General features: G+C 33.8%; 1 protein-coding gene, 1 non-coding gene and 1 pseudogene across 2 annotated transcripts in view; all 3 read right to left on the bottom strand.

Moving 5' to 3' along the window:
* The window catches only part of LIX1 (limb and CNS expressed 1), a 999,195-nt gene that overhangs the window by 465,531 nt on the left and 509,942 nt on the right, over window positions 1-23,722 (bottom strand). The gene's annotated exons all lie outside the window — the stretch shown is intronic.
* Window positions 1,260-1,606, bottom strand: LOC101285305 (40S ribosomal protein S26-like; annotated as a pseudogene).
* LOC117196216 (U6 spliceosomal RNA) lies at window positions 13,139-13,242 on the bottom strand. The gene has a single exon (XR_004476298.1). It is a non-coding gene; the product is annotated as a U6 spliceosomal RNA (small nuclear RNA).

Raw genomic sequence — 23,722 nt, 5'->3', positions numbered from 1 at the left:
CTTTTCTTATTGTGTTTTAATGGTCTGTATGGTATAAATTGATATGATTATGTCAGAAAATAGCAGAGACAGACAAATCATACGAACCCATAATGTATCCAGTGATCTGTGAGCTGAGAATACATTTTAAAATTTATTTATATTTTGGGGGATACCTCCCAAAGACACTATTATGATGAATTGAATAACATTTCAGTGAAAATGTTTATAGTGTTTCAGAGTAACAAAAGCATTTACTACTGGAGATTTTCAGACTAGACAAATTTAATTAGGCTAGCTAAGAGGCAAGATGAAGAAAAGAGCTGCTTGCCCGTTCATTTTCTACTAGCCAGCTGAAATTTCAAATACAGCAACTTCTTTCTGTATCAATCACAGGTGTATGGAGATAAATCAAAACAAACTATTTCTGTAACATTACAATATAGTAAATTGCATCATGAGCTAGCACAGTGGGAGTGGTATCAAACAGATATTCAATTTGTGAAAAGAGTTATCTCAAAACAGGCATTTTCTGAAATACTTTGCTAAACACTGGTATGTTAATTGTTTTATTGGCATACCAATTCCTGTGGCTTATACAGAGGTTGCAGGATGTAGCTCATAAATTTCAGAATAAGATATCTGGGTGTGAATCTTACATCCATTACTTGTTAGTGTGGGCTAATTAGTCTTTCTGAATCTTGGTTTACTTACATATAATCACAGTATGGCTGTGAACATTAAATACAAAAAAAAAGCCTTTATAAATAGAATAGTACATGTAATAATTGATTATTAACTAATGTTAGAATCCTTTTTCTCTAGTAACTCATGTTTCCAATCCATTAAGCACTTTCCTAATTGTCACCTTAGGGACCCACCTGACCCAGTTTTAGCATCATTAAAACAAAACAGAAATACTAGTATGTAAAAAAGGTAATTGCTATGTGATAACAATTTAACTTGTATCTCTCAAATAACTCTAAATTTTAATCAAGTTTATCTCATAAAAATACTTCCAAAAGTCTTCCTTTTTTCCTCCTCTTGTTTGTTTACAGCCTACAGGGTCTGATAAGCCTCTTATTTTTAGAATCTTTCACCCTTCCTCTCCAAAAACATTGCCTGAACTTTAACTCATGAAGATTCTTATGTCTTGATTTTTTTTCCTGCCTCTTTAGTCATGTTTCTTTCTACTCATTCTTTATTTTTTTTAAGTATTATTTCCATTTTATTGTCTTTTCAGAGAACAGCGTTTCTCCAGTCTTTAAGGACTTACCTCCTTACATGGGCTTTGGTGGACTTTGTGGGGCAGCACGCATAGATCTAAATTGGGGCGAAGGTGCTTGGTTCTTCCCGGCTTCCTGAGAACAATTCCTGACTACCTTGTTGTGAATGGCACAACTCACACAGTAATGTAGTTTCACATACAGCTTGGGAAACAGATAGGCATTGAAAACACTCGCTTCAGAAATGTCCCTGAAAGCTGCGGCCTCTACTATGTTCCAAATGACAAACTTCTTAATGGCCTTGTCCTTGGGCATGCATTAGGCACAGTTGGTGCGGCGAATGGGCTGCACATGGCCATGGCCCTTTGGGCACGACCATTGTTCCTTCTTTTCTTGGTCATCTTGGAAGCAAGACATGAGAGAGGACTCTTTCTACTCATTCTTTAACTCCCTATATGAACTTTGGGAGAATGGTCTAGTAAAGGTACATTTTCTTGAGGGATGAAAGAAGGTGAAGGCAGGAAAGAGCAAAAAGAGAAGTAGAAGAACATTAACATTTCAATACATCTTTTTCCAGTTCTTGTCACAGGTGAATGAACTACAATATTTTTAAATTGTTTTGGGCAACAAAGTTTAGTCTTGAGTTATCAACTTCGTCTTGAACCTCAAAATCGATTCTTCTTATGATTTAGATTAGAGTACAAAACTATTAATAACTCCTATTTCCTAGAAATTAAAAAGAAAAGTTTTTAAGATTGTTCATCTCACTTCATTGAGAAATCAAGGATACTCTTTTATATACATTTCATTCTTCCTATTCTTTCTAACATTGTCATTCAAAAGTATATCCTTTTCAGATTTATTCTAATCATAAAATTTCCTTCTTATTTTATATTTGTTTGGCATTTTGAAGTAGTGATTCAACAGCCAACAATCACTTACCGAACTCCAGATATATGTTAGGGACTAAATCATTTCCTAGAGATACAAAGTCTAAGAGGATAGAAGCTCTGTTCTTAAGGCCAGTGATAGTAAACTCCATGTTGTTCTAGTTACTATATAAGAGGGTGCACTTTATGAGAAGTTACAATTCCTAGATGACTCATAATGATACGTACCCAATTATATTGACTTGTGCCATATTCTGATAGTAATGGATGCTTATGGGAAACACAAAATTAGAGGGATAAAAAAATGCTAAAAAAATGCCCCGTCCAAAAAAAGGCCAACTATGTTTTGTCATACTTTTGTGGAGAATTAAGTTGTTGGAGAAGGACATAGTTGTCAGGTAGAAACTTAGGAATTGTAAATGGCATTCTAAAGGGCAAGAAAAATCCAAACTGTTTTAGTGGCTTTTAGGACATAGGAGCCAAACTACTATTCTCTTGAGGGAGAAACATATACTTTTCTTGGCTGAAACACAGCTCTACATGAGTTGGAACTCATCTAAAAGAAAAGGGGAGTTAAGAAAGAAGAATGTAGTTAACAGAAGATTTAATTGTGAAAATATTAGTAGTTAAGTTTAAGGGCTCAGCATTCATTCATTGATCCAACAATATTTATTGAGTATCTACCATGTGCCAGACATTGTGTCAGATGCTAAGAATAGAGCAATAAAGTGGTAGACCCCTCATCTTTCATCTTTGGGAGCTCTCAGTCTATGAATAAAAAAAAATGTATATTTTTTTTTCTCTATGTGTTTAGTGTCTATGAAAAGTTATGTGATAAGCAGGCACCTGTGAAATATTCAGTGAGTAAGACCTGTATGTCATTCATTAATTATGTGCTGAAAAAAGGACACATTCCCTGACCTTAAGAAACAAACATAATAACTCACATTTAACCCTTGCTGTGTGCTAAGCAGTGGTAAGTGCCTTATGTTGATTTTTTTAAAAAAATTGAATCCTTGCTATAACTCTATGAAGTACTCTGGTTATAGATGAGGAAAGTAGTTTAGAGAAGTTAATTAAGTTGGTCCTAAGATTCTATAACTACTAAGTGGCAGACCTAAATTTTGAAAGGAGCAGAGACTCCAGGTTCCTCTCTTAACCACTATATCACATTGGATTCTATTGCCTTCCTTATATGGTTGGCAGGTTCCCAGGATCTAAAAGTCTTATATGCTTTTACTCTCTATTGTTGATATTGTTCTAATACAGAATACAGAAACTGATCATTGCATCAATTCTATGAAAGTTTTCTTATAATGATTTATGTCAAACTAGGTCATCAGTCATCAAAAAGGGAATAGAGAAAGATCTACTTATTTAATTGGCATATTGTCTCAATCAAAAATCATAAACCTACCACTCCCTGCCTGTCCGAGTTCCCATTATGAGTTACACTTCTGGGATAAGACCTTAAACTCTCAATGAAAAAGTAAGTAAACAAAACAGTGTGGTATTGACACAAAAACAGACACATAGAATGGAACAGAATAGTGAGTGCAGAAAAAAAACACATGCCCATATGGTCAATTAATCAACAACAAACAGGCAAGAATATATAATGAAAGAAAGACAGTCTCTTCAATAAGTAGCGGTGGGGAAAAACAGACAGCTACCTGTAAAAGACTAGACTTTTCTCACACCATATACAAAAATAAACTCAAATGGATTAAAGACTTAAATGTAAGACCTGAAATTATAAAACTCCTAGAAGAAAACCTAGGCAGTATGCTCTTTGACATCAGTATTAGCAGTATTTTTGTATCTGTCTCCATAGTCAAGGGAAACAAAAGCAAAAATAAGCAAATGGGACTACATCAAACTAAAAAAAAGTTTTGCACAGTGAGGGAAACCATTGATAAAACAAAAAGGCAGCCTACTGAATGGGAGAATGTATTTGCAAATGATATGTCTGATAAGGGATTAATATCCAAAATACAAACAATTCAATTCAAAAATAGCCAGAGGATACGAATAGACATTTTTCCAAAGAGGACATACAGGTGGCCAACAGGCACATGGAAAGATGCTCAACATCACTCATAATCAGGGAAATGCAAATCAAAACCACAATGAAATATTACATCACACCTGTCTGAATGGCTGCCATCAAAAAGACAATAAATAACAAATGTTGGCAAGAATGTGGAGCAAAGGGAACTCGTGTGCACTGTTGGTGGAAATGTAAATTAGTGCAGCCATTATGGAAAAGAGTATGGAGTTTCCTCATAAGAATTAAAAATAAGACTACCATATGATCTAGCAATTTCACTCCTGGATAATTATCCAAAGAAAACTGAAACACTAATTTCAAAAGATATATGCACCCCAGTGTTCACTGCAGCATTATTTAAGATAGTGAAGATGTAGAAGCAAACTAAGTGTCCATTGACAGATAAATGGATAAAGAAGATGTGGTATATATGCAGGATGGAATATTACTCAGCCATAAAAAAGAATGAAACCTTGCAACTTGCAACAACATGGATGGACCTAGAGGGTTTTATGCTAAGTTAAACTTAGCTTTCAAACAGAGAAACACAAAAACTGTATGTTTTCACTTACATGTGGAATCTAAAAAATAAAACAAATGAGCAAATGTAACAAAACAGAAACAGACTCACAGATAAAGAGAACAAACTAGTGGTTGCCAGAGGGGAGGTGGATAGAGGGTTGGTGAAGTAGATGAAGGAGATTAAGAAGTACAAACTATCAGCTATAAAATAAGTAAGTCATGGGGATATAATGTACAGCACAGGGAATATAGTCAATAATATTCTAATAACTGGTGCATTATCTATAAAGATATTGAATCACTGTGTTGTACACCTGAAACTATTATAATACTGTAAGTCAAATATACTTCAATTAAAAAAAAGGAAAGAAAAAATAAGTTTAGTTGTTTGGGGTTGTTTAAATATCTTGTCTTCAACTATTTTCCAATAATTTGTTGGACAAATTCTACTCAGTATCCTGTTCATTAAATTCAGACAGTGTTTGAATCATCTTTTATTTGTCAGGTACTGTTTAGGTATTAAAAATACCAGAGTGGGGCTTCCCTGGTGGCGCAGTGGTTGAGAGTCCGCCTGCCGATGCAGGGGACACGGGTTCGTGCCCCGGTCCGGGAAGATCCCACATGCCGCGGAGCGGCTGGGCCCGTGAGCCATGGCCTCTGGGCCTGCATGTCCGGAGCCTGTGCTCCGCAACCATAGAGGCCACAACAGTGAGAGGCCTGCGTACCGGGAAAAAAAAAAAAAAAAAAAAAAAAATACCAGAGTGGAAAAAAAGCATCCATGGTCTCATGGAACTGTATGCTGGGAGGGAGGGGTAAGGAGACAAAAATCTATCTTATCTATCTATCTATCTATCTATCTATCTACCTATCTACCTACCTATCTACCTATCTACCTATCTACCTACCTACCTACCTACCTACCTACCTACCTACCTAATCTATCTAGGATGTTATGACAAATATTAAGAAGAAAACTAAAGCATAATAGAGTGAGAGAAGAAAGTGCAGCTAATAGGTGGATTATGAAAGGCCTACCAGATGAGGTGACATTTGAGCACATATTGAAGTGAGAGTTAGCTGTGAGGGTATCTGAGAAGAGCCTTCACATCAAGGAGACTTTGGGACAACTGTATGCTGAATACGGGAGTGCAGAAAGGGATGAGGAAGGAGGAGACTATAGGGTATAAAGAGTCTGTGAGACAATTTGACTGTGGAAAGTTTGCACACATGTCTGTAAGCAACACATAGCAGTGATTTTCAGATCACTTTGAATATATTTTAAATTATATTGCCTATAATAACAGTAAAATAATTGTTCATCCTGATTAGGGGCTTGATTGGTTTTCCCATTTTGGAAAGTTGATGTGTAAGAAGTGCAGCATCATGTATGACATAAATCACAGCAAGATCCTTTTTGACCCACCTCCTAGAGAAATGGAAATAAAAACAAAAATAAACAAATGGGACCTAATGAAACTTCAAAGCTTTTGCACAGCAAAGGAAACTGTAAACAAGACCAAAAGACGACCCTCAGAATGGGAGAAAATATTTGCAAATGAAGCAGCTGACAAAGGATTAATCTCCAAAATTTATAAGTAGCTCAGTGCCGCTCAATAACAAAAAAACAAACAACCCAATCCAAAAATGGGCAGAAGACCTAAATAGACATTTCTCCAAAGAAGATATACAGACTGCCAACAAACACATGAAAGAATGCTCAACATCACTAATCATTAGAGAAATGCAAATCAAAACTACAATGAGATATCATCTCACACCAGTCAGAATGGCCATCATCAAAAAGGCTACAAACAATAAATGCTGGAGAGGGTGTGGAGAAAAGGGAACCCTCTTGCACTGTTGGTGGAAATGTAAATTGATACAGCACTGTGGAGAACAGTATGGAGGTTCCTTAAAAAACTAAAAATAGAACTACCATATGATCCAGCAATCCCACTACTGGGCATATACCCTGAGAAAACCATAATTCAAAAAGAGTCATGTACCAAAATGTTCATTGCAGCTCTATTTACAATAGCCAGGAGATGGAAACAACCTAAGTGTCCATCATCGGATGAATGGGTAAAGAAGATGTGGCACATATATACAATGGAATATTACTCAGCCATAAAAAGAAACGAAATTGAGCTATTTGTAATGAGGTGGATAGACCTAGAGTCTGTCATACAGAGTGAAGTAAGTCAGAAAGAGATAGACAAATACCGTATGCTAACACATATATATGGAATTTAAGAAAAAAAAATGTCATGAAGAACCTAGGGGTAAGACAGGAATAAAGACACAGACCTACTAGAGAGTGGACTTGAGGATATGGGGAGGGTTAAGGGTAAGCTGTGACAAAGCGAGAGAGAGGCATGGACATATATACACTACCAAACGTAAGGTAGATAGCTAGTGGGAAGCAGCCGCATAGCACAGGGAGATCAGCTCGGTGCTTTGTGACCGCCTGGAGGGGTGGGAGGGAGGGAGACGCAAGAGGGAAGAGATATGGGAACATATGTATATATATAATTGATTCACTTTGTTGTAAAGCAGAAACTAACACACCATTGTAAAGCAATTATACTAATAAAGATATTAAAAAAAAAGAAAGAAGTGCAGCATCCAATGGAGTTTTCTTTTGTGGATATGGCTCCTCCACAGTAATGTATACTAGCTGCGAACACTTTATTTCTCTATGCATTTCTTTGTTCTTTTATTATTTACTGTTTTCTGTAGTTGCATATTTTATGTTGTTCTATCTTTTAGACGAATAGGAGAAGTAGATTTCCAAACTCCTAGTCTGCTGAAAAGTATTAGAACTTAAGTTTTTTTAACCTGGAGGAATTTTAAAATGGCATGATAAACCATTGCATTTAACTTTAAAACAAAGTTTATTTTGCCAACCATAGCAAGATTTATCACTAGCAAACTGGTCCTGGATCAGAAAGTAAATATTTCAACTAGCAGTTATGCCTGGTTTGTGAATATTACAGCCAGTAAATAGGCCATTCTCCTTTTCAAAAAAGATAAGCATAAAAACTCATTTGAGATGAGAGAGGCCCTTTTTTTTCACATGCTAAGCACTGAAGCTCTTTAGAATATCATTTTAAGAAGTTAAAAGTGGGAAAAGTACCTTGGCAAAGAAATATAACTATATAGGAATGAAACAATTGCCATTTAAAACTATTACTAAATAATTTAGGAATATTGTAAAATAGTAACAATTATTTCATTAAAATAGATGAAGTCAGAAGGTCAGTGCAACCATGATGCTTTTACTTGTGTTTGGATGGTCGAGCAACCTGATAGGGCTGGTTTTTAATTTATACTGTGATGACACTGAAGTATGCAATCATATTAACCCCATTTATGACAGTAAATCACAACATAAAGAGAGTGTAATTTTGCCAAATATATTAAAACAAGCCATAGAAATGATTTCCTGCCTGCTTGAATCTGATTAACTTACTTGTATGTATACATGTACCACCCAGGCATACAGCTTATCCTTACTTTATGAGAAATATGGTTCCATCTGGAACAGTGGTATTTCCCATCAAAATTTGAATTATTTTGGTAACATAATTTATTATTTTGTTTGACTTTGAGAAGTGATAAACACACCGATTTCAAAATAGTTAAGGCCAATGATCTTTTGTCTACCTTAATTTGATTGTGATTGTGAATTTAGCACACCAAGTGATACATGTTAAAATTTTAAATTATTTTGGATTTACTTTGATGTTCTTTTTGTAATGATCGTAAGGTGCTTTTGAACAAAGTTAACTACCTACTATATTCTTTTTCTGTAGTTTGTTCTGGAGATGTTTTATTTTTAATTAAATTTGTCTTAATCTACATGAAAATACACATATCTTATTATGTAATATCAACTACATTAGAAGGAATGTTGCCAATTAGACAGTCAATAGTAATACAAAATTTTGTGCCAAAAAAAAGAAAAAAATAAAAAAAGTAAACCTTGCCTTTGCTATAGAGTTACAGAGTCATTGTTCTACTTTAGCACCAAAATCTCCATCCAAAAGAATAAAGCACATATTAGAATGAAAAAAAAAAAAAGGGGGATAATGAGATAGAAAGACCTGTATATTGGAGTATTATAGGTAAAGCTTTGTTAGGAAAAAAAAAAGATATAAGAAAGAGATAAAATTGAGGGAGTTTTAGAGAATATTTACTTTTGTTTCCTTTGAAAAGTAATATGTACATAAGAAATAATTAAAACAGTAACAAAATGAAAAAATTAAAAGCAAGTCATCTTCCCACAGCTGGCCTCAGTATACCAGAGTCTCTACTAGAGGTAATCCTTGCGACAGTTTGAGTATATCATTCTAAAAATGTTTTACACAAATGCAAGCAAGTAAATGTACACCTATGTTTAATTTAAACATAGATGCACACTTGCATTAGAGACAATGTTTTGTACTGTTGTGTATTCATACATCTTGGAGATAGTTCCAATCCTGCACTTAGAAATATACTTCATTCTTTTTGTTTTGCTTTGTTTAATTTTATTTGTTTGAGCAGGTAATAGAGGCAATGTCACAAAATTCAAAACTCAAAAAAAAATTATAAAGATGAAAGTTAGTTGCCTGTCCTCCAGCCACTCAGCCCTATTGATTAGCAACAACCATGTGACATTTTCCAGAGATTTCCAGTCATTCCATTTAGTTACAAACATATATAACACTTCCCCCACCACACACACACTCAGGTTGTATAATATACAAATTGATCTGCAAATTGGGTCAGTTGTTGAGACGTGGATGGATCTAGAGACTGTCACCCAGAGTGAAGTAAGTCAGAAAGAGAAAAACAAATATCGTATATTAACACATATATGTGGAACCTAGAAAAATGGTACAGATAAACCGGTTTGCAGGGCAGAAGTTGAGTCACAGATGTAGAGAACAAACGTATGGACACCAAGCGGGGAAAGCCGCGTGTGTGTGTGTGTGTGTGATGAATTGGAAGATTGAGATTGACATGTATACACTGATGTGTATAAAACTGATGACTAATAAGAACCTACTGTATAAAAAAATAGAGAAAACCTATTTATTAGGTTTATAGACATGTGTACAATTAAAAAAAAAAACAAAACAGTACTGTTACCTTTCCAAAAAAAATCCCAGATGTATAGAGTACTATCTCTGGATTTCTATTTTATTCCTTTGAAATTTCAGTCCTTCCATGAACTAATACCACATTTATTTATTCAGACTGAATAATATTTAATATCTGGTAAAGCTAGACCCTATTGCCTTGTCAGGTTTTCTTCGCTCTTCTAGTATGTATATTTTTCCAGAACTACTTTTGAATTGACCCTCTAGTTAAAAAAAAAAAAAAAAGTCAGATATAAAGATTAACATATAAATAATAGAGTCTGATATTTGGGGGTATTGAATTACATTTATTGATTAACTCATGAAACATTGACAATTTTCTGACTTTGAGTGTCCCTATACAAGAGTAAGGTATGTCTTTTATTATTTTATCTGAATTTATGTTTTGCAGTCATTTTAGACAGTTTTTAATCATATTTTCTGTTGATTTTTATGTATTTGCAAATCTTAAATGTCACATTATTAAATTCTTTATTTTTTATAATGTATATTCTTATTGTTATTTGTAATAGTATCTATTATTGTTATTATTAGTGGTAGTGGTACTAGGTGTAGTAATAATAATATTGATTTTTCTTGGTTTATCTAAGAAATCCGATAGTATTTGCAAATCATTGTAATCTTTATCCTTGGATGTTTCCTGTTATCCTTTCATATATATGTTTGTATATTTATTTATATATATATATATATATATACAGACATATAATGTATATAAAATATTTGTATGTCTATATATTTCCTTTGTCTTAACTGATTAAGAGGGACTTCAAAACATTTCTTGCATGCTTGTTTATGTTGGGTGTTATTAATTTTTACTTTAATTGAATTATGCTCAGAGGATATTGTTTGTATTATTTTTATTTTGAAATTTATGGAGAGTTTTGTGAGGCTTACTATATGGCTATTTTTACAAATGGTCTTGGGGAAGCTGAAAAGTAGGTATATTCTTAGTTTTCAGATTTAACTTACTGAGTATACTGTTTGGGCATTTACATATTTCTTAATTTTGTTCATATGATCTGTCACATACTGAAAAAATACTTCTTTTTCTTATTTCTTTTTAAATTTCCTGATGTTTTTGTGTAAGAATATTGATGCTATGTAATTTGGTGCATAGATATTTTTAAATTCTAGAACTGACCACTGATGGTACTCTTTAGCAATAGGAACTACCTTTTCTTTTTGGTCTCTTTTTTTTTTCTACTTCAACCTTGTTAAACATTGTAATTATCTTATGTGACTGTTCATATTTTTATTTTTATCATCTTGCATCTATGTTTATACATACCGTGTGATGCACTCTGAGAATTTTTTTCATTTTAAGGAAGCCTTTTTCTCTATTTACACTTATTGATATAAGTATTTCTAGTCCCAGAAACATATTTTATGTAATACTTTCTGAGTGTATTGCTTCTTTTTGAGTCTTTCATTCCGAGGAACATATTTTTGTCTCTAGGTTATTTTATTTTATTTTTATTGAAGTATAGTTGATTTACAATGTTGTGCTAATTTCTGCTGTACAGCAAAATGACTCAGTTATACACATATATACATTCTTTTTAAAAATTCTTTTCCATTATGGTTTACCCCAGGAGACTGGATATAGTTCCCTGTGAGATACAGTAGGACCTTGTTGTTTATCTATTCTAAGTGTAATAGTTTGCATCTAATAACCACAAACTCCTGGTCCATCCCTCTCCCTCCCCACCTCCCCTGTGGCAACAAGTCTGTTCTCTATGTCTGTGAGTCTGTTTCTATTTTGTAGATAGGTTCATTTGTGTCATATTTTAGATTCTACATATAAGTGAAATCGTATGGTATTTGTCTTTCTCTTCCTGACTTTCTTCACTTAGTATGATAGTCTCTAGTTGCAGCCATGTTGCTGCAAATGGCATTATTTCATTCTTTTTCATGGCTGAGTAGTATTCCATTGTATATATGTATCACATCTTCTTTATCCATTCATCTTTAGATGGACATTTAAGTTGTTTCCACGTCTTGGCTATTGTGAATAGTGCTGCTATGAACGTACGGGTGCATGTATCTTTTTAATTATAGTTTTGTCTGAGTATATGCCCAGGAGTGGGATTGCTGGATCATATGATAGTTCTATTTTTCATTTTCTGAGGAACCTCCATACTGTTTTCCATAGTGGCTGTACCAACTTACATTCCCACCAGCAGTATAGGAGGGTTCCCTTTTCTCCACACCCTCTCCAGCATTTGTTATTTGTAGTCTTTTTAATCATGGCCATTCTGACCAGTGTGAGGTAGTACCTTATTGTAGTTTTGACTTGCATTTCTCTAATAATTAGTGATGTTGAGCATCTTCTCATGTGCCTACTGGCCATCTGTATGTCTTCTTTGGAGAAATGTCTATTAAGGTCTTCTGCCCATTTTTCAGTTGGGTTATTTGTATTTTTGTTGTTGTTGAGTTGTATGAACTGTTTGTGTATTTTGGAGATTAAACACTTGTCGGTTGCATCATTTGCAAATATTTTCTCCCATTCTATAGGTTGTCTTTTTTTTTTATGGTTCCCTTTGCTGTGCAAAAGCTTGTAAGTTTGATTAGGTCCCATTTGTTTATTTTTGTTTTTATTTCTATTGTCTTGGGAGACTGACCTAAGAAAACACTGGTACAATTTATGTCAGAGAATTCTAGGTTATTTTATATTTCTCCAGAGATTTTGTTCTAATGATTACTTTTTAAATTATATCTTTATGTCACTGCAACTCAAAGGGTAGCCTGTGAACTAGTGCTGCTCTGCAAATGGTGGCTTAATGATTCATACAGAGATGAGTACAAAAATTGTGAATATGCTTTTAGAAACTTATAGGAATTGACAATGCAACATCCAAGCCTGTGATCAGTTAACAAGCATTAGTGAACAGGATTGTACAGACCAGTTTGGATGTTACTGTGCCCATGTGATGAGTCAAAGTAGCCAGACATGCATACTAGTTGAACTCACTAAGACTGTGCTTCAGTGTGTAGTATCTTAAGTTTAATTTGTCATGGTGTATAAATAAAATGAGTAAAAATGTAAGGATTATCAACAAAAGTTAGAAAGTTAAAACAGAATTTCTCCGTATATTATTGCATATTCCATAATTTAACAATTGCCAAATGAAATAGGAGATAAAGTTATCATTACAACCCCTTATACATTAGAATTTTATTTTCAATCAAAAATCTTGATAGGTAATTTGTGTAACCATTTTTATTATTGATAGATAATTTAATTTAAATTTAACTTTTTTTTAAAAACGTCTTTATTGGAGTATAATTGCTTTACAATGGTGTGTTAGTTTCTGCTTTATAACAAATCTGGAACGCTTCACAACTTTGCGGGTCATCCTTGCGCAGGGGCCATGCTAATCTCTGTATTGTTCCAATTTTAGTATATGTGCTGCCGAAGTGAGCACTAAATTTAACTTTTACATTATAAAGTAAATAGTTGGACTGACTACTGGTGAAGGATTGAAGATAGAGTTTAAAAATAAATAATAAATTTATGAAGATTATTTTAAATTCAGTTTAAAATTATGAAAAATGAAAGTTTTCAAGTTATGAGGCAACATCTTTCTTATTTTAGAAAGAAAGTAAAAATAAATATTCTGAGTTTCCCACTGTGGCTTTAAAATATCTTCTTTCCTTCTAGTCAATATAACTTTTAAGACTGGCTTTTGCTACTAAGACTGGCTTTTGCTACCATGAGTGCTAATGAAGTAAAACATAAAAACAGTTTAGGTTGCACAACCCATTTTTAGTAGCATTATTGTCAACCCAATCTAGATGAGTTAAAAAACAAGAAGCACATGCATTTGTCATGACTTAATTTTTTGTCATAAAAAATTTTTTAATATTGAAAAATAGTGTTTATTAAAGTGTCCATTTAATATAAGTAATCACTTAATATGGGGAATCACTCTAAAAACCAGGGTGTAATAGCAACTCTATTAATTATATGCATATAGTCAATAAACAATGTATACAGTTGTGTCATTTTCCTATTTTATTTTTAGACTATTAAAATGTTTCATGTCTTTTGAATCTAACAATATGAAAGGAGGTTGCATTTTGTAGATCTCTTTATTTCTGGTAGTTCATTTTTTTTTACTGAGGTATAATTTCCATAACATACATTTCACTTACTATAAACGTCCTGCTCAATGATTTTTCAGTAAATGTATGCAGTTTTGCAACCATGAGCACAATCCAGTTCTAGAACACTTCAATGATCCAAAAAGTTCCCTTGTGCCCCTTTGCAGTCACTCTATGTTCCCATTCCCCGCTCCAGGCAAGCACTCTTCTGGTTTCCTTCTTTATAGTTTTGTCTTCCCTAGGCATTTCATGTAAATGGAATCATACAATATGAAGCCTTTTGTATCTGGCTTCTTCTGTTTAGCACAGTGCTTTTGAGTGGTTTAAAAGCTGTCAGAAGTAAAAACAACAACAAAACATGGAGTCAGACTCCTCATTTCACCCTGTCACGCTGATAGAGTGCTTCCTGTAAATATGGCTTAACTGTGCCCTTCCATGTGGAACACCTCCTTTCCAGACATGCACAGTGTTTGCTAGACAGATTGTACAGCCTTCAGGCTCACTCTACTTTTATTGTTCCAAATGGATCACTGGTGATTTTGTGTCTTGTTATATACCATTACCCGCTAAGTAAATCTGCCAGAGTATACATAGATCTGCATCAGTCGGCCTTCTCTCTCCACACCCTCCCATACCCCTTTTCATCTTCAGTATTTATCAGCCTTTCTTCTCTTAATGGTTCATTGTGGATGAACCGGCATTGATGATTTCAGTTGACAGTGAAAACATAAAAGCTAAACAACCTCACTCACACCCTCTATTCTGCAACATTAGAAAAATTACTGACAGCCTAGTATATGTCCCCTCATTAACTTCCCTTCCCCATTATCGCTGTATGGAGAATGACTTAGTGAAGTCATATGAGTAGACAAGAAATAGATAAAGGTGGCTTGGACTAAGGTAGTAGCAATGGAGTTATTGAAAAGAGTAAATATGAGGCATTTTATTGGTTATTTATTATTTGTTGATACTGAGTGCTTTACTTTATCGCACTTAACTCATATGACTATGGAACAGTTCTTTCTAACCTCAACTTTCACATGAGCAAACTGAATCTCAGAGAAACTAGGAAACTTTCCCAAGATAATTTAATAAAAGCTTGAGCTGAATTTTGACCTCCAACCAGTCTGGCTATAACTTTTGTTCTCTTTCGTGTTTGTTTGAAACCTCAAAAGCTCATTATCTAAAACAAAACAGAACAAACAAAACACCTGTGTCATGGAGGAGGGAGATGTAAACACAAATCATCCATGCCAATCCAGTATAAACATTGAATCATTTTAGTGTGTATTTCTACACAATCTTTTTGCTTTTTCTCCTGTGTAAATAAGTGTCTTTTCTCTCACATCAGTTTTATAACCTCAATTTTTTACCTACAGTTTTAATATAAGCAGTTTCCTATCTCATTAAAAATTTGTAAAGCCCCAAGCAATAGTATGAAAAAAATCCTTGAAATGAAAATGCAGCTAAATCTGCATATCAAAAAGCAAAATTAAATTCCAAGAAATGTTGATTCAGAAAAAAATCATCAAAAATTCTGATATATTGTATGAACATTATTATAGTGCAGAGGAAAAATGTTCAGTTGGCTTTAGATTTTTAAGCAGAAATACCCAGTGACATAAGACAATTAGGATATGTTTGAATGAAAATATAACTCACAGAATAAAATTATTTTAAGCCGATGTATCATTCAAGTTCAGAAACAACTGATAAACATTCTTAAATCCTGAAAGACTCATGTAATAATGCACTCAGGACTCCCTTTTGAAGAAAATTGAGATGAGAGATGAATTTAAATAAAGAACTCAGTAATGACATCTAAGAAAGAGGACTAGTAGTGAACATTAAATTTACCTAAGTCTAAACAACTATGCAGAAACTGGTTACAAAATAGAATGGAAATGCAATAAACCTTGACATTTGTGAGGCTAATTAAAATATTGAGATGGGGAAAATTTTTGATAACAGTGTGAGAATGTCAATTATCTAATAATTCATAAAATAAATATATACTATCTACATTTGAAATATGTAATATGAAGACATGATTTAATCCTCTTAATTTTTAAACTATTTCTTCTAAATAGAGAAGATTTTATTTTTAGGAGATAATATTCTTATGGGGTTTAGCATTTCCTTCAGTTTTACTTCAATATATTTCTTTCTGCTCAATTCAAATGCAGTTATAATGTTTTAATTTTAAAATAACTTATATAATGTGACCCCATTATTTATAAAATTATTTCTATCTTTGTATTTATTTATCTATTGATATACATACTCCTCCAGAATATTAATAATTGTGTGTGTGAATAATTCATTTTGGATGATTTGAAAAATGTCTTTGGAATTCTGTATGTAGACTGACTTTTTATAATGAGCTGTATTATTTGCCCAAAATATTATTATTTTGTTAGCACAGGTATTAAAAGTTAAAATTGAAAGCAGAATCTTTAGTTAATGTACAGTTACCTTCAAAAGAATGAACCATGTTTTATTTAACCATTAGGCTATGGAAACCAATTTATGTTATTTCTATTTTTATGTGTTTATTCATTTATTGAAGAATTATTTCAGTATAGTTTCGGAAATAGTCATTGTAGTAGTTGGCAATTGTCACAGTAATGCTATATAAAAATTCACCCCTAAACTGACCGATTTAAAATCAAATCATTATTTTTTTTTTCATGCACAGCCTCTGGGTTGGCTTTGGCTATGCTGAACTTGACCGCAGGATGCAGATTGGAGGCAGTTTGACTCCAAACCTTTCTCATTCTCTGGCTATCCAGTTCACATTCTTCTCATAGCAAAAGCAAAAGAGCAATAGCACGACGGCAGGCAGAAACCAATAGTGCTTCTTAAGGTCTTGGCTCAGGCTAGCGCGTATTCCATTAGTTAAAGGATTCACATGACCAATCTCAACATCAATATAACAGGGAAATATACTCTGCATCAAGGGGGATGATAATAAATATTTGTTGAAAAATAATTCAATCTACCAAAATCAGTCAAATATGAAACCAATAAATGTGTAACTACAGCTTAGGTATAAGGTTGTATCATCTACTGTGAGGTTGAGGTAATGTTTTCCGTACCTGACATATGGTTGACAATAATTAGGATTTCATTAGGCAAATAGGAAAGAGTGAAAGTGTTTAACCAAATGGAATAATATCCAAAAGGACTGCTTTATGGAAGGAGCATGTGTTAGTGTGGCTAAAGCATGGTGAGAGAAAGTAACAATTTGATTGTAAGTCAGATTTCTGGGGTAGAAAAAGGTAAATCCTCAAAAAGCCAATATTCCAAATGACCAATTTCTTGAAAGATTATTTGCTGAAAATCACTATTGACCTAATAATCAAGTTACAATTTTTAAAGTATCAAGCAGAGTTTATGGCAATTTATGTTACATGATGGCTTCTATAAGCTTTGAGGATGTTTAGCATTTTAGTTTTACTTTTATTTTTAATTTATTACTGCTATTTTGTTGAGGCTGGCCAAAGTATAATACAGTCTTCCCAGATCGGGGCACGAACCCGTGTCCCCTGCATGGGCAGGCGGACTCTCAACCACTGCGCCACCAGGGAAGATCTGATCTTTTCTTAAATGTATTTTAGTCCCTATATATCTTACTAACCTGGTTGAATGAATATTTTGCATTTACTGTAAAAATGTAAAGCATACTAAGTGTCTGAAATGTGAAATACACTCAGTGGATATACTTTAAGCTGCAATGAGAATCCATGGTGAATCAATGTTAGGGGAGCTGAAAGTAAATTAAAACACAGCTAAAACTATGAAAAAAAGTTCTAAAAGAGCATTAACTTTATTCCATGAAGACAAATTCATGCAATTTTGCATATAATTAATAGATGCACATTTTAAATTTGAGGAGGGAGTGGTGTGTGTGTGTGTGTGTGCATGTGCATGTGTGTATGTACACATTAAGTGAATCTTTGGTAAGTCTTTTTGTTTCACTATTTAAAATATGCATTTTCCATTTCACAAAAAAATTAAACCCACCATCTTTTGTTATATTGTGAACTGCATGTTTGCCAGTATATACCAGGTACTGGTTGACCTTTGCTTTACACGTGAGTCCCAATATTTTGCTTTCACATTTGATTTAGGTTCACTGGAGCTTGTGTATCATTTATTATTAAAAGATACTTCTCCAGTGTTAGCGTTCAGATACCCAGAATAACGTCAATATACCCCTGAAATATCCCCCCCCCAAATGAAACCACTAACCAAAGAGCCAACAAACTGAAACAATGTTAACCAAAAAGCAATCTCAATTTATAAATTTCTTCCCTTTCATTCTTTTCTCATCCAGTCTCTGCCATTCCTTTGGGAGTGTTTACTTGTGGTGGAATCAACTGCCTCTATTCTTACTGGTGACAAGAACCCTGAGAAGCACTGATATAGAAATAAAGTTCTTCTAAACAGGAAATGACTCCCATGACCCATGAGTTACTATATATATAGTCTTTATGTCTGATCTAGTCACATTTTTTTTTTTCCATCATGGTTTTCCTGTCAGAAGCTTATGGCTTTTTTTTTTTTTTTAAGAATCCATCCCTTTTCAGGACTGATGCTATATGTGGCCTCTCTCTTGCTATATACCAGGCACAAGTAGGCCATTACTTTGCTGTTCCTGGAGTCTTGTTTACATGTCTAATACAGGAAGTATTCTCCCTGCTCAGCAATTGTATCCTGCTGTCCTTTTATACCTCATGTCTGTTTTAGACAGGCCTCCTAGCTGGCCCATGATGTTCTAGCATCTCTTTAAACATAAGGCAAACTTCTTTATGTACTTTTCTGCACCATGACACTATTTCCTACTCACCATCTCCACTTTTGAAAAAATAAATTTATATGCTTTTTTGATTATAGGAGGAAGGTATGGAAGAATATTGTAAATTCACATCTTATTGTATATTCACATCTTTATACAGGTATATTTTTAAAATGAATTTTATTATTTTTATCCTGAGCTAATAACATCTCTTTTAAAACAATAGCTATTTTACAAATATCATTGCAAATTTATAACATAATCACTTATGGATAACCTTTACTCAAACAGAGCAGCTCTTTAATTTTGAGATTTTTTGCCGGATCCTCTTTTCTAGTTAAGTCCAGATATGTATGCATGCATGTACATGTATTACATATAAATATATTTTAAGTCTTTGGTATTTATATTAAATCAATCAATGTACCTGATAAAATAATGCATTTATTAAGAAATTCATACCTTCTTTTTAGGTTGCAGACTTTCCTCTCCTCCCATTGTATAAATGACTTGATAAAGTAAAGAGCCTCTAGTTTTTGGCTTGCCATTTATTTCATTCCCAGAGTGTCTGAGTGTGAAACATCTGTTTGAAATGTGGTTTGTTTTCTTTTTATTTACATTTGTTAACTTTGCTACAATGTTTTCTGAAAACCACTAATGTTAACAATGTTTGGTCACTTTTTCTTTTCCAATAGTTATTGTTTCTTTAAATTTCCACAAACTGTGAATTATTGAGTTACCTGAAGTTACTGGATTTGTGTTTCTTGCCTCCCAGGATGCACATTTCTGAATCACAGAGCAGGCTGTATTTCCTTTCATTCACTATATTTTACCTTATAAAACCATGTAAAAAATGTGAACAGGGGGCTTCCCTGGTGGCGCAGTGGTTGAGAGTCCGCCTGCCGATGCAGGGGACACGGGTTCGTGCCCCGGTCCGGGAGGATCCCACATGCCGCAGAGCGGCTGGGCCCGTGAGCCATGGCCGCTGAGCCTGCGCGTCCGGAGCCTCTGCTCCGCAACGGGAGAGGCCACAACAGTGAGAGGCCCGCGTACCGTAAAAAAAAAAAAAAAAAAAAAAAAAATTGTGAACAAATCTCTAATCCTAACATAATACATTTGAATTTTCGTTTTTATATAGAAAAATATGGATTTATTCTTTATTTTTATATTGTTTTCATGTTTTTCCTATAATGATGCTTTTTCTCAAGGGATCTGCTGGTATCAAAGCCCTAAATAAAACCCTTTTACTCACATTTCAAATTTCCTATTATTTTTAATACCTTATAACCTATTTTAGGGTTTTTCCTTTTCATAAAACACTGCTCATTTCTCACATCCCTCTCCCTGTGTTATGTTCATGCTCCCTTTGGTCATGTGTATATATTTAGTTTTTCATTAGAAAAGAATGAAAGTTAAGATAAAGAGCCATTTATTTTTTTGTTTCAGATATAGATACACTTAACACAAAGTTTTATCAGTTTCATTAGTCCTTTTTCAAATTTGGTTTTATTTGATTAAATTTCTCCACATCCTTCTCAAATTTATTGTGCTTTAAGATTATTGTAATAATCCATTTCATTTTCTGTATTATTTAAAAAATTATGTCTGAATCTGTATTTTCCTATAAAGATTCTATTATCTTTTAACAGTTTTTTAAACTGAATCTTGACATGCATTATTTTTTTTCTTAATATTGTTTAGGCTCACTAAATAATGACTTTTTTTTATTAAGGTAATTTTCCTTCCAATTGACATCAGCCTGGCTAAATTGCACAATTTTATTACGCCTCATTATGAAAGAGGACATCATTTCAGTAATTATAAAGCTTTTCTATATTTTGCTATCTAGCTACAAGTTTTTCTTAAAATATTTATTTATGTCAGTGATATTTTAAAATATGTATTACATGAAATTCTTTTGTGTATTAATATCTTGGTCAGTTTCTCTATTAGGTAAATATACATTGATATGTATATTTTTTAATATTGAGTTACATTTATTCACTTTTGGAAAATATTTCATTGTCTCTTGGTTTGCATTGTTGATAATTATGAATCTGCTGTCAATCTAATTGTCATTTCTTTTCTCTCTGAATGGCTGTTTAAAGTTCCATCCTTTAATTTTGGCTTCCCACAATTTTACTACTAGGTGTTTAGTTGTGGACTAAAAAAAAATCCTGTTTCTAGTTTTTGTATTACCTGAATTTTAGGATTTATATGTTTAATCAATTCTAGGTATTTCTTAGCTAATATATTTTAAAATATTGCAACTAATCCACTATCTCTGTACTCTTTGCTTATACTTAAATTGGAAGCACATGGTGAATTTTCTTACTATATCTTCTTGTCTTAAATCCTCTCTTTACTGTTTTTATAGTTTTATGTCTTTGTGCTGTATTCTGTGCAATTTTAAAGGTCTATTTTGTAATTCACTAATTTTATTTTTAGCAATATCTATTTATAATTGTCCATTGAGATTAATTTTAATTAATCAACTAATTTTTAATTACTCTAATTTTTAGAGAAGTTCTAGGTTTATAGAAAAATTGAGCGGTGGGACTTCGCTGGTGGTCCAGTGGTTAAGACTCCATTCTTCCACTGCAAGGGGCACAGGTTTTATGCCTGGTTGAGGAGCTAAGATCTTGCATGCTGTGTGGCTCAGCCAAAAAGTTAAGAAAAACAATTTAAAAAGACGAAAGAAAAATTGAGCAGAAAGTAAAAAGAGTTCCCAAAAATTTCCTGTCCCTCTTCCCACAGTTTTCGCTATTATTAAGATCTTGCTTGGGTGTTGTACATTAGAGTTGATGAGCCAATATTGATACATTATTATTAACTACAGTCCATAGTTCACAGTAGCATTTACTCTTTGTATTGTACAGTTGTATGGATTTTGACAAATGCATGATGTCATTACCCACTGTTACAGTACATACAGATTAAATTCACTGCCCTAAAAATCCTCTTTTCTCTACCTGTTTATTCCTCTTCGCTCTTCCCTCCCATTCCCCCCTTAACCCCACCAAACTCTTGGCAAACCCTGATCTTTCTAAAGTCTCTAAAGTTTTGCTTTTAGAACATCATATAGTTGGAATCAAACAGGGTGTAACCTTTTTAGACTGGCTTCTTTTACCCAGCAATATACATTAAGGTTCCTTCTGTTTCATGGATTGGTAGCCCATTTCTTTTTATTATTAAATAATTAATGTTCCATTATACAGATGTACCACAGTTTGCTTATCTATTGGCCAATCGAAGAATGTGTTGGTTGCTTCCAAGTTTTGGCTTTATACTACAAACATTTGTGCACAGATTTTTGTGTGAACGTAAGTTTTTTGTTTTTTTAAAAATATGTTTATTTATTTTTTGGCTGCGTTGGGCCTTCGTTGCTGTGTGTGGGCTTTCTCTAGTTGCAGCAAGTGGAGGGCTACTCTTTGTTGTGGCGCGCGGGCTTCTCACTGCAGTGGCTTCTTTTATTGTGGACATGGGCTCTAGGCACGTGGGCTTCAGTAGTTGTGACACGCGGTCTCAGTAGTTGTGGCTCACGGGCTCTGGAGCACAGGCTCAGTAGTTGTGGCGCCCGGGCTTAGTTGCTCTGTGGCATGTGGGATCTTCCCAGACCAGGGCTCAAACCCGTGTCCCCTGCATTGGCAGGTGGATTCTAAACCACTGCGCCACCAGGGAAGTCCCTGAATGTAAGTTTTTAACTCATTTGGGTAAATATCAAGGAGCATGACTGTTGGGATTGTATGGCAAGACTACTTTTAGCTTTGTAAGAAACAGCTACACTGTCTTCTACCTTTATAGCATCATTTCGCATTCCCATAAGTGTTGAGTGAGAGTTTCTGGTGCTCCATATCTTCATTAGCACTTGGTTCATTTGTGTTTTGGATTTTAGCCATCCTAATAGATGTGCACTGGTATCTCATTGTTATTTTAATTTGAAATTATCTGATGATTTTGAGTATTTCTCATGTGCTTATTTGTCATGTGTGTATCTTTTTAATGAGATGTCTGCATGTATCTTTTGCCCATTTTTAAAAATTAGGTGGTTTGTTTTTTCATTGTTAAGTTTGAAGAGTTATTTATATATTTTGAATACAAGTTCTGTTTCAGATAAGTGTTTCGCAAATATTTTCTCCCCATTTGTGGCTTATCTCGTCCTTGTTTCCTGGAGCAGTTTTTTTTTTTTTTTTTAATGCATTTTAACTTACCAATTTTTCTTTCATGGATAAAACTTATTGCCAAGCCCAAAGTCATCTAAATTTTCTCCCATGTTATTTTCTACAAGTTATTTAGTTTTGCATTTTATATTTTGGTCACAATTCATTTTGAATTAATTTAATTTTTTTGAAGGTTGTAAAGTCAGTGTATATATTAATTTTTCTTGTTGTTTGTTTGCATGTGGATGTTCACTTGTTCTAGCACTATTTGTTTAAAAGACTATCCTTTCTCCATTGGATTGCCCTTGCTCCTTTGTCAAAGATCAGTTGACGACATTTATGTGGGTGTTTTTTTGGTCTCTGTACGTTGTTACATTGCTCTATTTGTCTATTCCTTCACCAGTATTACACTGTTTTCCTTACTGTAGCTTTGTAGTAAGTTTTAAAGTTAGGTAGTGCCTATCCTCTGACTTTGGTCTTCTTCAATATTGTATTGGCTATTCTGGGTCTTTGCTTTTCCATATAAACTTCAGAATCAGTTTCTTGACATGCACATCCATTTAGATTTGAATTCTAATGATTTTATATGTAGACAGAGATGGAGGTCCTATTTGCATTGTGTGTGTGTGTGTGTGTGTGTGTGTGTCTTTTTAAATCTTCTTTACTTTTTTTTTTTTTTTTTTTTTTTGCGCGGTACGCGGGCCTCTCATTGTTGTGGCCTCTCCCGTTGTGGAGCACAGGCTCTGGACACGCAGGCTCAGCGGCCATGGCTCACGGGCCCAGCCGCTCCGCGGCATGTGGGATCTTCCCGGACCGGGGCACGAACCCGTGTCCCCTGCA

Source organism: Orcinus orca, chromosome 3, assembly GCF_937001465.1.
Source record: "Orcinus orca chromosome 3, mOrcOrc1.1, whole genome shotgun sequence".
Classification (NCBI taxonomy): domain Eukaryota; kingdom Metazoa; phylum Chordata; class Mammalia; order Artiodactyla; family Delphinidae; genus Orcinus; species Orcinus orca.
The sequence above is the reverse complement of the archived record's forward strand: the minus strand, read 5'-3'. Positions and strand labels throughout refer to the sequence as shown.